The sequence below is a fragment of the Nicotiana attenuata genome, chromosome 6, assembly GCF_001879085.1.
Source record: "Nicotiana attenuata strain UT chromosome 6, NIATTr2, whole genome shotgun sequence".
In the NCBI taxonomy this organism is placed as follows: Eukaryota; Viridiplantae; Streptophyta; class Magnoliopsida; order Solanales; family Solanaceae; genus Nicotiana; species Nicotiana attenuata.
Window position 1 is genome coordinate 90185039 of NC_031994.1, and position 14386 is coordinate 90199424.

The window sequence follows — 14386 nt, forward strand, 5'->3', positions numbered from 1 at the left end:
CACCCCAAGGTGATACACTGGGCCGAATGAAACCCTTGTCAAGTAATTCCTGCAACTGCTCCTTCAACTCCTTCAACTCAGGAGGAGCCATACGGTACGGAGGGATAGAAATGGGCTGAGTGCCCAGCAACAGATCAATGCCAAAATCAATATCTCTATCGGGTGGCATGCCCGAAAGATCAGCTGGAAACATATCAGAGAAATCCCGTACTATTGGGACTGAATCAACAGAAGGGGTATCCATACTGACATCTCTCACATAAGCTAGATACGCATCACACCCTTTCTCAACCATACGCTGAGCCTTAATGAAATAAATAACTTTACTGGGAGTGTGACATAAAGCACCTCTCCACTCAACACACGGTACACCTGGCATAGCCAGCGTCACGGTTTTGGCACGACAATCAAGAATAGTATAATGGGGTGGCAACCAGTCCATGCCCAAAATAATATCAAAATCAACCATGCTGAGTAATAATAATTCGGCTCTAGTATCAAAACCACTAAGAGCAACCAAACACGACCGATAAACGCGGTCCACAACAAGAGAATTTCCCACATGAGTAGAAACATAAACAGGGGAACTCAAAGAATCCCGAGATACACCCAAATGTGGAGCAAAATAAGAAGACACATAAGAATAAGTAGAGCCTGGATCGAATAGAACCGATGCATCTCGGTGACAGACCAAGATAGTACCTGTGATGACAGAATCGGAGGTGACAGCCTCAGTAAGGGCAGAAAGAGCATAGTATCTGGCCTGGCCTCCCCCTCGAGGGCGACCTCTACCTCCCCGACCTCCACCTCTAGCTAGCTGGGCCGGTAGGGTAGCAACTGGTGCTGGGACCATAGCCTGAGAACTCTGCGGGGCATGCTGTGGCTGAGAAGTCTGTGGAGGTGCACCCCTCCTAATTCTGGGGTAATCCCTCACCATATGGCATGTGTCACTACACTCAAAACAAGCTCTGGGAGGATGTGGCGGCTATGATTGGCTCGTGTCAGGTCTGCTGGACTGACCACTGGAAGCACCCCGTGCAGGAGGCGCACTAGATACTGGAGGTGCATAATAAGGCTCCTGAGGCCTGGGTGGAGCTAGAATACCACTCGCTGCTGGAATAGCTGAATGAACGGAGCGACTCATATAACCCCTACCATAACGGCCTACAGCTGGGGCACGGGCACCAGAATAATGGCCCGACTCTCGAGACCTCTTGGCCTCCCTCTCCTCTCTATCCCTAGCATGCATACCCTCAATCCTCCTAGCAATGCTCATCACCTGCTGATAAGAAATATCCATCTCTAACTCACGAGCCATGCTAGACCTGATGCTGGGAATAAGCCCCTCAATAAACCGGCGAACCTTCTCGCAAACCGTAAAGACCAAAGTTGGCGCGTGTCTAGCCAAGTCGGTGTAACGGACAGCATACTTCGAGACAGTCATAGTACCCTAGCTCAAATGCTCAAACTCCGCGCGCCAGGCATCCCTGAGACTCTAGGGGACATACTCCCTCGTGAACATATCTGAAAACTGAGCCCAAGTGAAGCTGCCTCATTCGGACTGTCTAACTCATAAGCACGCCAGCACTGATAGGCGGCTCCTTGAAGCTGGAAGGTAGTGAAGGAAACCCCGCTCGATCCTGATATGCCCATAGTACGGAGGATACGGTAGCACTCCTCAAGAAATCCAAGGGCTCTCAAGCCTCTTCTGCTCCTCCTCTGAAACTACAGCCCTCTACTCGGGCTGAGTTAGTGCTACCGGCTGTACAGGAATAGCCTCTGGGACCTGATCATCATGCACTCGCTGCTCAGGAGTGCGGGCAGCGAGAGTTTGTGCTCCTCCCTCGGCCTGGGATGTAGCTGCAACAAAGAGAAGCAACCCTGGCTGGGCTAGAGTGGTATACATAGTCATAAACTGCGCCAGAGTCTCCTAGAGTGCTGGAGTTAGCAGACGTATCAGGTGTCTGGACTCCGGCTGGTACTGTTGGTGGCACCTCGGCGGTAGCTCGCGCGGGTGCTCTGGCTGCACCACGAGCGCGTCCTCGACATCTACCCCGGCCCCGGCCTCTGACGGCTCCAGTAGGGGGCGCGGGTGCCTGATCATCTCGGGTAGCACGTGTCCTCACCATCTGTGAGAGAATAGAACACGGAAGTTTAGAATTGTGATATCAAAAATCTCGCACGACAAGGAAATCAAATGAAGTGGAATTTTCCTAACAGTTACATAGCCTCTCGTAGATAAGTACAGACGTCTCCGTACCGATCAGCGAGACTGTAATAAAGCGGATTGTGAGTCATGACTCCTATGAACCTAGAGCTCTGATATCAACTTGTCACGACCCTGGCTCGCCCTCCGTGAACCATCATGACGGCACCTAGTCGTAGGGACTAGGTGTCGTCACGATGGTTCACGGAGGGCGAACTAGGGTCGTGATAGGGCTAATGGTGGTTTTGAGTTCAGAGAGGTGCTGGGGTTATGGGGTGTGAATTTGGGGTCATTTGGAACACTTAGGGTTTTGTTGCATCGATCTTAGATTTAAGATTCGAGTTGTTTAGTGATGATTCGAAGGAAATGGATTAAAGATGTGGAAAGAGGAGGTGATGGGGGTTCTGGGGTGTTAATTTGGAGTGGACTGGAGGTGGTCTGCCGTCGTGAGGCGATTTTCGGTTGGCGGACCACGGCGGAGACGACAGAGTAAATGGGGGCGGCTAGGGTTTTGGGGTTAGGGGTGTTTGAGACGAATGAGGGGTTCTGAAATGGAGGGGGGAGGAGATTTTCAGACAGTTATATATCTTGTAATTACCTAGTTCCCAGCCGTTAGATCCAATGTGATCAGTGGTTGAGATCAAAACTAACTAAATACGACGTCGTTTGGCTCAGGAAGGGGATGGACCGGGTAAAGCCAATTTGGGCCTGGGTGTGGGAACGGTTTCGGGTAATTTTTGGGCTGGTTTTGGCTTTGAATGGCCCAAGTTTCAAATTTAAAACCCCAATTAATTAAACTCCTTATTTCCTTTTCTTTTCCTTTTTTTCTTTTTCTTTAATTAAAATAAAATTCCTAAATTAATCTAAACTATAAAATTAAACTAATTACCTAATCACAATAATTATAAGAATTACTTAGTCCTAAACTAAAAGAGAAAATCAATAATCTAAAAATAAAAAGGAAAAAATGTAAAATGGGCCATTTTTTTATTTAAAAAAAATAATTAACTAATTAATCCTAAAAATGTAAAAACAAAACCTAAATGCAATGCATGGTATTTTTGGCATTTTCATGATTTTAATAAAAATTAAACATGCACAAAAATGCAAACAATTAATAAAAATCCTACAAAAATTCATATAAAATGGCAAAATAATTGGAAAAAATCTATTTTCTTGGATTTTATAGGAGTAATTCATATAGGGCAAAAATCACATGCTCACAGCTGCCCCTCTTTGCTCGGAAACACGAAGGGTTTTCGGGCAAAGATAAAATGACTAATTACGAGGGGTTTTTGCCCGTTTGAAACTCCATGAGAAGCATCTTTTGAAAGAGTTTGACCGAACCTTGCTTCAGAGGTTGCCTACATATCCTTGGCTATAAAGGAATCAGGTCAGTGTAGTTCTGGAAGTTTTGGTAGCTGGGACTACCGAAAAACTGTGATTTCACTGCTGTTGCTACTATTTCTGCTTGCTGAGCTCCTTATTAAACCAAAATGAAAGACGAAAAGCTAAACTAGCTAAGCCTATCAACTACGAGTGACAGATTCCTATCTATAAACCTTCTAAAGCTTGATCTTGAGTCTTGGATGATTCTTCCTGCAGACTCTGATCTGAATCTTGATGCTCGTTAGTTGCAATCGCTAGTTCATTCTTCTTTAACTTTTCGGATCAAGGCGGGACATGCGAAATCTTATGACTTCAATCGTGTCTTGAGCAGTCCAAATCTTTCCTCCGCTTCTGCACTTTGAGTTCAACTTTTTTTCTTGTTCTTATTTTCTTTTATTTGGGTTGAGACTTCTTCTTTTGGGTCATCTCAAATCTCGCGCCTCATGGTGGAAACATGTTCAGGTACCAAAACAAACGACGAATAAAATTTTCTGCCCCAGTTTTCACTAGGAAAATTTCGTGAGTTATTTGTAACAAAAATCTAAACTATTTCCTTATTGAAAGCAATAAAATCAGGATTGTACATCCTTGGAAAAAAGAGATCAGGGAGTGGAGCCCTTTATCTATAATGACTTCAACTAGGGAGTGGAGACCCTATATTGGAAAAAGTGACTAGGGAGTGGAGACCCTATGTCTAAAGTAAATTCAAACTAGGGAATGGAGACCCTATGTCTACAATAACTTCAACCAGGGAGCGGAGACCCTATGTTGAAAAAGCGACTAGGGAGTGGAGACCCTATGTCTAAGATAACTTCAACTAGGGAGTGGAGACCCTATGTTGGAAAAGCAGACTAGGGAGTGGAGACCCTATGTCTAAAATAAATTCAACTAGGGAGTGGAGACCCTATGTTGGAAAAGCGACTAGGGAATGGAGACCCTATGTCTAAAGTAACTTCAACTAGGGAGTGGAGACCCAATGTTGGAAAAGCATACTAGGGAGTGGAGACCCTATGTCTAAAATAACTTCAACTAGGGAGTGCAGACCCTGTGTTGGAAAAGTGACTAGGGAGTGGAGACCCTATGTCTAAAATAAACTCAACTAGGGAGTGGAGACCCTATGTTGGAAAAGCGACTAGGGAGTGGAGACCCTATGTCTAAAATAAATTCAACTAGGGAGTGGAGACCCTATGTTGGAAAAGAGACTAGGGAGTGGAGACCCTATGTCTAAAATAAACTCAACAAGGAAGTGGAGACCCTATGTTGGAAAGGCGAGTAGGGATAGAGACCCTATGTATAAAAATAAACTCAACTAGGGAGTGGAGACCCTATGTTGGAAAAGCGACTAGGGAGTGGAGACCCTATGTCTAAAATAAACTCAACTAGGGAGTGGAGACCCTATGTTGGAACACTACAAGAAAAACTGGAATTAGCTACGAACGTCGTCGCTAATCTGTCGCTAAAATGCTCGTAGCTAACACAAATTCTTGATAATTCATTGCTAATCCGTCGCTAAATGAGATTAGCGACGGATTTTTATATTTAGCTACAGAATTTTTTCGTCGCTAAATCCTTGTTTTTAGTAATGGAAAGGTGACTAGGGAGTGGAGACCCTATGTCTAAAATGAACTCAACTAGGGAGTGGAGACCCTATGTTGGAATGGCGACTAGGGAATGGAGACCCTATGTCTAAAAATTAAAAGTGACTAAGGAGTGGAGACCCTATGTCTAAAACTAGGGAGTGGAGACCCTATGTCTAAAATAAATTCAACTAGGGAGTGGACACCCTATGTCTAAAATAAATTCAACTAGGGAGTGGAGACCCTATGTTGGAAAAGCAGACTAGGGAGTGGAGACCCTATGTCTGAAATAAATTCAACTAGGGAGTAAAGACCTTATGTTGGAAAAGCATACTAGGGAGTGGAGACCCTATGTCTAAAACAAAATCAACTATGGAGTGGAAACCCTATGTTGGAAACACGACTAGGGAGTGGAGACCCTATGTCTAAAATAAATTCAACTAGGGAGTGGAGACCCTATGTTGGAAAAGCAGACTAGGGAATGGAGACCCTATGCCTAAAATAACTTCAACTAGGGAGTGGAGACCATATGTTGGAAAAGCAGATTAGGGAGTGGAGATCCTATGCCTAAAATAAAATCAACTAGGGAGTAGAGACCCTATGTTGGAAAAGCAAACTAGGGAGTGGACCCTATGCCTAACATAAAATCAACTAGGGAGTGGAAACCCTATGTTGGAAAAGCAGACTAGGGAGTGGAGACCTATGTCTAAAATAAATTCAACTAGGGAGTGGAGACCATATGTTGGAAAAGTGACTAGGGAGTGAAGAGCCTATGTCTAAAATAAATTAAACTAGGGAGTGGAGACCCTATGTTGGAAAAGTGACTAGGGAGTGGAGACCCTATGTCTAAAATAACTTCAACTAGGGAGAGGAGACCCTATGTTGGAAACAACGTAGCTAGAGATTGGGGACCATAGGCTACCATGAATCTGAATTTTTCTTCTCTTCTTCCTTTTTATTGGAATGAGTGAATGCAGGTAAGAGTTTTGGAGGGGACTTCCCTTTTTGAATTGTTGCTGCAAAGCTGTTTCTAGCTCTTGCGCAGTTTTTTTTCCTTTTGGTCGCACCTGCTTCTTGCAAGATTTCTTTGAATTACACCCGTTTCCTGTTTTTAAAACAAAGAACAATTGTTAGTTTGAAATGGTGGTTGGTTTTGTGGCCTTAATTATTTCAACCACTTGATCTCGGCCCCTTTCATCTGCAACTGATTGTTTCCTGAATACTGATTGCATTTATGAGCCTAGAGAAACTCTAGCTTTTCCAAACTTTGCCATGACGGTTGGTCGGTGGAACTCAACCTTTTCGACTTTATTTTGCCTTCGAAGGCCTTTCCTTTTTGACTTCCTTTTCTTCTTTTTTTCCTTTTTTTCCAACTTTGGTGCATTGGGGAACTTTTGCTCCTCAAATTTTGGCGCAATGGCTAGTCGCGTGGGACTTTACCCTTTTCAACTTTGTTTCACCTTCGTAGGCCTTTCATTTCTGGCTTCATTCTTCCAACTTTAATTTCAGATCATTTGGGTACCTTGGCTTTTCAAAAATTTGCCGAGACGGTTAGTCGCGTGAGACTCAACCTTTTCAACTTCCAAGAGTTTTCAATTTCAAAACATCAGCCACCATGGCCTGTCGAAGTCGACTTGATGCTCCTGACGAGGCTGGATGCCTTTTTGCATATTGGCTTGTATCAAATGAGAACCCTGAAAATCAGTCTTACTATCGTTTCTTTGTCTTAGTTTCGGAACAGAGTTAGACCGAAAGGGATTCAAAGAAAACAAACAATGGAATGGAGAATGAGTTTAAAACAAGAAGTGTCCCTTTCGGGGAAAGGAAAGAAGGACTTATCTGGAGTACACGCGGACTTCAATGAACATGACATGCCTTTTGGACTGGATGCCTGATCTGTGTAAACCGTTCGACTCTGAAATTCATCACAAATTTTGCCTCAAAATCGAGAACCTTGCCAGGACTCTGTCGATGCCGATGGCTGTGAGGATCCTCTTTTCGATCAGGGGCGCCCTTTGCGGGTTTTCATGAGATGACCTCTCTCATTTCTCTTCTTACCATCACCTTATAGTGCTCTTTGTGAGTTTTAACTAACAAGACTCTCTCGTTTTCCATTTCTCTGCTCACCATCGCATTACGGTGCCCATGTGGGTTTTCACCAACAAGACTCTCTCATTTTATTTCTCTCGTTTTGAATACATCGAATCCAAGTAGCTGCATTCTATGATCCTTGAACATTATCACTTATTGACTAGAAGGACTTGAACAGAGTTTAGGTTAAAAAGAATTTTTATTGAACTACAACTATGGAACCATTCAGGCGGAATTATCGTCGAACCATTCTAACATCTTCCCTAGTTTCATTTTTTGGGGGAAAGTTGGATTTTTGTTTTGGTGTGACTGAACCCCAGAGAGAGGCTGCCTATGTATCCTTTCGGAATCAAGTCGAACATAGTTCAGGAACTTTGTTTTTTATTTTGTTTTTAATTTTTGATTTTTTGATTATTTTACAAATATTTCCGAGTTCCAAAGAGGGTAATCAAAGAAAGGTAACCGGCTCGAAGGGTTAGCAAAGGGTAGAAGTGTTTGGGGTGGCGAGAATGAAAGCCTTCGTCATCCCAATCAGAAAATATCAGTGTCATAGAAGGGTTAAACGTAATACCTTTTGACTGCGTCTACATTTACAGCTGTTTCAGGATCATTTCCTTTAATGTCTCCCAAGTACAATGACCCTTTCGACAACAATTTTCTTATAATGTACGGACCTTTCCAGTTTGGAGTGAACTTTTCATTTGCTTCCTTGTGGTGTGAGAGAATACGTCTCAAAACGAGTTGCCCCACTTCAAAGTTCCTAGGACGCACTTTCTTGTTGTAGGCACGGGCCATTCTCTTTTGATACAATTGCCCGTGGCAAATTGCGGCCATCAGCTTTTCATCAATCAGGGTTAGCTGTTCTAGACAAGTTTTGACCCACTCACTGTCCTCGATCTTAGCTTCAACAATGATTCGGATAGAAGGGATTTCAACTTCTGCGGGTATTATGGATTCAGTGCCATAAACCAATAGATAGGGTGTTGCTCTGACTGATGCGCGCACAGTTGTGCGATACCCCAACAATGCAAATGGCAACTTTTCATGCCATTGCCTGGAACTTTGGATCATTTTTCTAAGAATATTCTTGATGTTCTTGTTTGTTGCTTCAACAGCACCATTAACTTTGGCCCGATAAGGGGTAAAATTTGGATGCGTGATCTTAAATTGTTCACATATCTCCCTCACCAAGAGACTATTCAAGTTTGCAGCATTGTCCGTAATGATAGTTGTAGGAATACCAAAATGGCAGATGATTTTGGAGTACAGGAAGTCTACCACTACTTTCTTGGTGACGACTTTGAGAGTGACTGCTTCAACCCATTTTGTGAAGTAGTCGATGGCAACCAATATGAATCTATGCCCATTTGAAGCTTTTGGCTCGATTGACCCAATGCCATCCATACCCCAAGCAACGAACGACCATGGTGCCAACATAGGATGCAGTTCTGAGGGTGGTGCATAAATTAGGTCACCATGTACGTGACACTGATGACACTTTCGGACGAAGCTGAAGCGATCCTTTTCCATGGTGATCTAGTAATACCCTTGTCACACCTCTTTTTTTTACACACCACCCCGAAGGATAGAGTATAAGGGAATTTTTCTACTTTAAGTGACATTATTCGAAATGAAATTATTTATTTAATCAGAGTCGCCACTTGGGATAGTTTATTTGGTGTCCCAAGTCACCGGTTTATTTTAAATCCCAAGTCGAGGAAGATTTCGACTTTCCTTTTGAAGTCTGCGAACCAGAAATTCTGAATAAGGAATTCTTTTAACCCGAGGAAAGGTGTTAGGCACCCCCAGATTCCGTGGTTCTAGCACGGTCGCTTAACTGCTATAATTGGCCTGTTATCTGATTTTAATGCATGTTTTAGCCTATGATACCATTTTAAACTTATTAACCGCATTTAATTAATTTTAAGGAAGATTGAACGTTGTCCAAAACATGTCTTTGGATTGCGCCACATGAAATGCACCCGCAATCCGAAACATATTTTATTCAATATTTTAGGATTTGGATTTGGATCACATGAAATGCACATCCGAGTTTAGGAAGGTAATATTATTAAAATAACGCGCCTAAAGCAACTACGCATTTTTAACTTTGCGAGGGCCATAAAAATTTGCTAAATGGCACGCCTCGAATTCTAAAGATTTTAAAAGAAAACCATTAAACGAGGGCCACGCATTTGAGATTTTATTTGGCGTGGCGCACCTCAATTACATTTAAAGGATATTCAAACTAAAAGCTTGGAGGGCCCTACGCTATGTCTTATCTAGTATAGCTCTCCTCCCAATATTTAGGGGAATCTACTTAATTAACTAAAGGCCTAAAGTGATTGAAATTCCATCTAGGTAAACCAAATACCTTAACCTCTAAGAATCAGTAAAAGGTGAGATAACATTTGGGTTAACATGAAGTTCAATTGAAAAGCAGGCCCAAATTACACTCGAAGGAGACTGCCAAGCTTGGGCCTGGGAATGAGCCCAACTTCAGATCCTCACCGTGTCTGAGTGAGAGACTCAGTATCGAATCCCTAAGGCCAATGACCAGCGAAATTCAATAAGGAAGGAAAAAAAAATCATTCAATGGGACCAAATATGTGCAAACAACTTCTGGACCCATTTTACTTAGCAAGAGGCAATTACATGACATTTTGACAAACAAAAGCACTGCAGATTAAAAAAAAGCATTGAAAGTTTGACAATTCGCTATAAGCCAAGCTCCAATTTCCAAATCTCAGAAACTAGCTTGAAATACAGACTTGATGACATAAATCTCAAATGGATTTCATATGAACAGAATCTCATACAACAAACTGACAACTTATCAATTTTTCATAGCCAACTTAAATACAAATTCTGCATTAGAGACATCAACTAATTCCAGCAAAACCAAATGAAATGCAGGACTCATAACTGATCAATGTGAGACTTGCAACTACAATTTTATAATCTTCTTAAGAGAAACCTATTAATTGAGAGTCTACAGTTCACTAGTATTACAAACCAGCTTGACACATACATATCAAATAGCAACTGCAATGGAATGGAAGTAAACTAGTTTACAAAATCTGAAGCCTTCCAGGAATAGCAGTGTTGACATATTAGCAAAAACAAAGAAGAAGAAAAGAGGATAAAACTAAATTAAAGAGCAAAAGAAACTGATGCCAAGCTTCAGAATTCCCATCTCTACTTTTATTTCCCAATCAAACTACATGAGTTTCAGGAATAGGTACCTGGAGAGCAAAGTAAGAGAAAGGAAGAGGATCAGCACAACAAGAAATAGTATCAGCAAGCCACAGCAACACCAGTTTGACTCATTTGAGTTTAAAAACCGTGAAAAGGGCAACTTCGCTCGAGCAAATACCAAATCAAACCTCAAAATCAAAAGCTCAAGCAACCAGTTTCAATCCATCTAAGTTATATTAACCAGAAAACCTTTCAAGAAGTGAGGAACTTAAGAAATCACTAGCATTTTTCAATGAAATAGTGGTTTAATTCGATTTTCAGCTGTCTCTACTCTTTTTGGATTTTTTTAGCTCTTTTTTCCATCTGAATTCAGCCCCAAGTAACTATGCCTTTATAGGCAAGTTACTAGGGCAGCCTTAGGGGTTTCTTTTTTTCCCTCTAGACCTTTTCCAATTTTCAAATTTGCTACTTAGCCCCTGATTTTCTGACTTGTTGATCAAGTTAACCTATTTTTAGCTTCCAAGAAGCTTCCTAAAGCTGTTAGCACAAGATTCTCCTAAGTGATTACCCAAAATGCCCTTGACAGCCCTGTTATTTACCATAGCCTACCAACCCAGCATGGGTCCAGTTGGACCCAATGGCTCAAAACCAAACAAGACTTGGGCTGAACCCTTTCCTTAGGCCCAGGTCCAATTGACCCACAGATATAAACCCAATTAAACGGGCTACACTTGCAAGGGAATCAGCAACAAATAAAAGCCCAAATTAACATTAAAAACCCCTAAATTCTATAAGCCTCCGAAAAACCAATTACTGAAATAATTTTCATAAATAAAAACTTAAACTAAATCACTGTTTTAATTAACACAAATAAAAAAAATCAATTAACTAATGAACTAATTAGCCGATGAAAAACAGATTCCTAAATGAACATGCATGAATAAATAAACTCTGGATCAAAAATAAGAAAGAAACAAGAAGAAAAGAAGGCATAGAGAAAAGAAAGCTGAAGAACAAAAGACACATAAAACATAAAAAAATATACCTAAAAACTGGTCAGAAGCAAATTAACAGACCTCGAAGGACTTCTTCGATTTCTTGACCGGAATAGCCCTTAATCGTGTGTTTTCATGTGAAAACACACGAGTAAAGGCCATTACAGCCTAAAATCTTCAACATGCCCATTGAATTTGAGTTTGTGGAATTAGGGCTCGATTCTCTTATTCGATATTTGAAGAGTTCCAGGGGGATTTGAAGGAAAATAATTAGAGATTGGGGAAGAGGGGACGAAGGAGGTCAAGGGGTGTTATTTTGGGTGTGTTTGGAGGTGGCGCCGCCATGAGGAAGGCTGAGAGATTTGGGGGCGGCGCTCTAGGGTTTGGATATTTGGGGGTTTTCAGTGAGATTCAAGGGCGGCGGGTGGTGGCATGTGTATGAGGGGGAGGAGACGAATCAGTGGTTAAGATTTGGGGTGATTTGGAGACTCGCCGCCGCCGTGAGGCGATTTCCGTCGGCGGCAGGGGGCGGATGTGGTGGAGGAAAATAGGGCGGCTAGGGTTGTCTCTAGGTCTTGAGAGTGTGAGAGATATGAGAGACGAGGGGGTAGAGGGGGTGTTAGGACACTAATATATTAACTGATCCTAGCTTCTGAACCGTTAGATTAACTAACCTCGACGGCTAGGATCAATTCAAGGTTAAACGAGGTCGTTTTGGTGTCAAGGGGGAGCCTGGACCGGGTCAGACGCGGGTCTGGGATGTGATTTGAGGGGTTTTGGACGGGTATTTGGTGGGTCTTGGTTTGGGCTTTTGGGAAATTTGAAGTCCTGGCCCAAATTTAAACTTCTTTCAATTCTTTCCCCTTTTTTATTTCTTTTTATCTTTTTTTCTTTTTTTTTTAATTAAAACAAAACTAAACTTAAACCTTAAAACTAAATTAGTTAACAATATAAACTAATTAAACCTCATAATATTTACAAAAATTAGTTAAGTCCCATATTGAAAGCAAAAAATGTAATGAATTCGAAAAATTAAAAGTAAAAATGCAAAGAGAGTTATTTTTGTTATTTTCTTTCATTTTCTGTAATATTAAAATAACTAATTATCCTAAAAAGTAGAAAATTAGGTCCTAAATGCAAATGCACTATTTTTATTTTTATTTTTTATTGAATTATATAAATTGAATATAGCACACAAAAATAGCAAACAAACACGAAAATTATGGCAACTAATCCTAAAAATTAAATAATTTAAAGAAAGATCTTAAATCTAAGAATTCTGTAGGAGTATTTCACGCGAGGCAAAAATCACGTGCTCACAGCTTCCCCTCTTTGCTCGGAGACACTAAGGGTTTTCGGGCAAAGATAAATGAGCAATTATGAGGGATTTTTGCCCGCTTGTCACTCCATGAGAAGCATTTTTGAAAAATGTCTGACCGAACCTTGCTTCAGAGTTTGCCTACATATCCTTGGCTGTAAAGGAATCAGGTCAGTGTAGTTCTGGAAGTTTTGGTAGCTAGGACTACCGGGAGCTGTGATTTCACTGCTGTTGCTGCTGCTGCTGCTGCTTGCTGACCTCCTTATTACACCAAAAGGAAAATCAAAGCTAAGCTAGCTATGCCTATCAACTACGAGTTATAAGATTCCTATCTATAAATCTCTTGAAGCTTGATCTTGAGTCTTAGCTGATTTTGCTGTGGACGCCGATCTGAATCTTGATGCTCGCAAGCTGTAGGTGCTGGTTCTTTCTTCAGCATTTGGATCAAAGCGGGACATGCGAAGCTTGGGACTTCAATCAAATTTTGAGCGGTCCGCATCTTTGTCTGCTTCAGCATTTTGAATTCACTTCTTTTTGTTCTTTTTCTTCTTTTCTTTAATCTAGATCGAGACTCATTCTTTTGGTCATCTCGTATCCTCTGCCTTGAGGTCAAACCTGCTCAGACACAAAAATAAACAAACGAACAAAATTTTTCTGCCCCAGTTTTCACTAGGAAAATTTCGTGAGTTATTTGCAACAAAATCTAAACTTTATTTTTAAAGCAAATAAAATAAGGATTGTTTCTATCTAGAAGGGAAAAGATCCGGGGATGGAGCCCTATATCAAAAAATGTCAACTCGGGGATTGGAGCCCTAATGTTGGCGAAAAGGTGACTAGGGAATGGAGGCCCTATGTCTAAAAGGCTTAACTCAGGGATTGGAGCCCTAGTGTTGGCAAAAGACGACTAGGGAATGGGGCCCTATGTCTAAAAAGGCACAACTCAGGGATTGGAGCCCTAAGGTTGGCAAAAGGCGACTAGGGAATGGAGGCCCTATGTCTAAAAAGGCACAACTCAGGATTGGAGCCCTAATGTTGGCAAAAGGCGACTAGGGAATAGAGGCCCTATGTCTAAAAAGGCACAACTCAGGGATTGGAGCCCTAATGTTGGCAAAAAGGCAACTAGGGAATGGAGGTCCTATGTCTAAAAAGGCACAACTCATGGATTGGAGCCTTAATGTTGGCAAAAGACGACTAGAGAATGGAGGCCCTATGTCTAAAAAGGGACAACTCAGGGACTGGAGCCCTAATGTTGGCAAAAGGCGACTAGGGAATGGAGGCCCTATGTCTAAAAAGGCACAACTCAGGGATTGGAGCCCTAATGTTGGCAAAAGGCGACTAGGGAATGGAGGCCCTATGTCTAAAAAGGCACAACTCAGGGATTGGAGCCCTAATGTTGGCAAAAGGCGACTAGGGAATGGAGGCCCTATGTCTAAAAAGGCGCAACTCAGGTATTAGAGCCCTAATGTTGGCAAAAGGCGACTAGGGAATGGAGGCCCTATGTCTAAAAAGGCACAACTCAGGGATTGGAGCCCTAAGTTGGCGAAAGGCGACTAGGGAATGGAGGCCCTATGTCTAAAAAGGCACAACTCAGGGATTGGAGCCCTAATGTTGG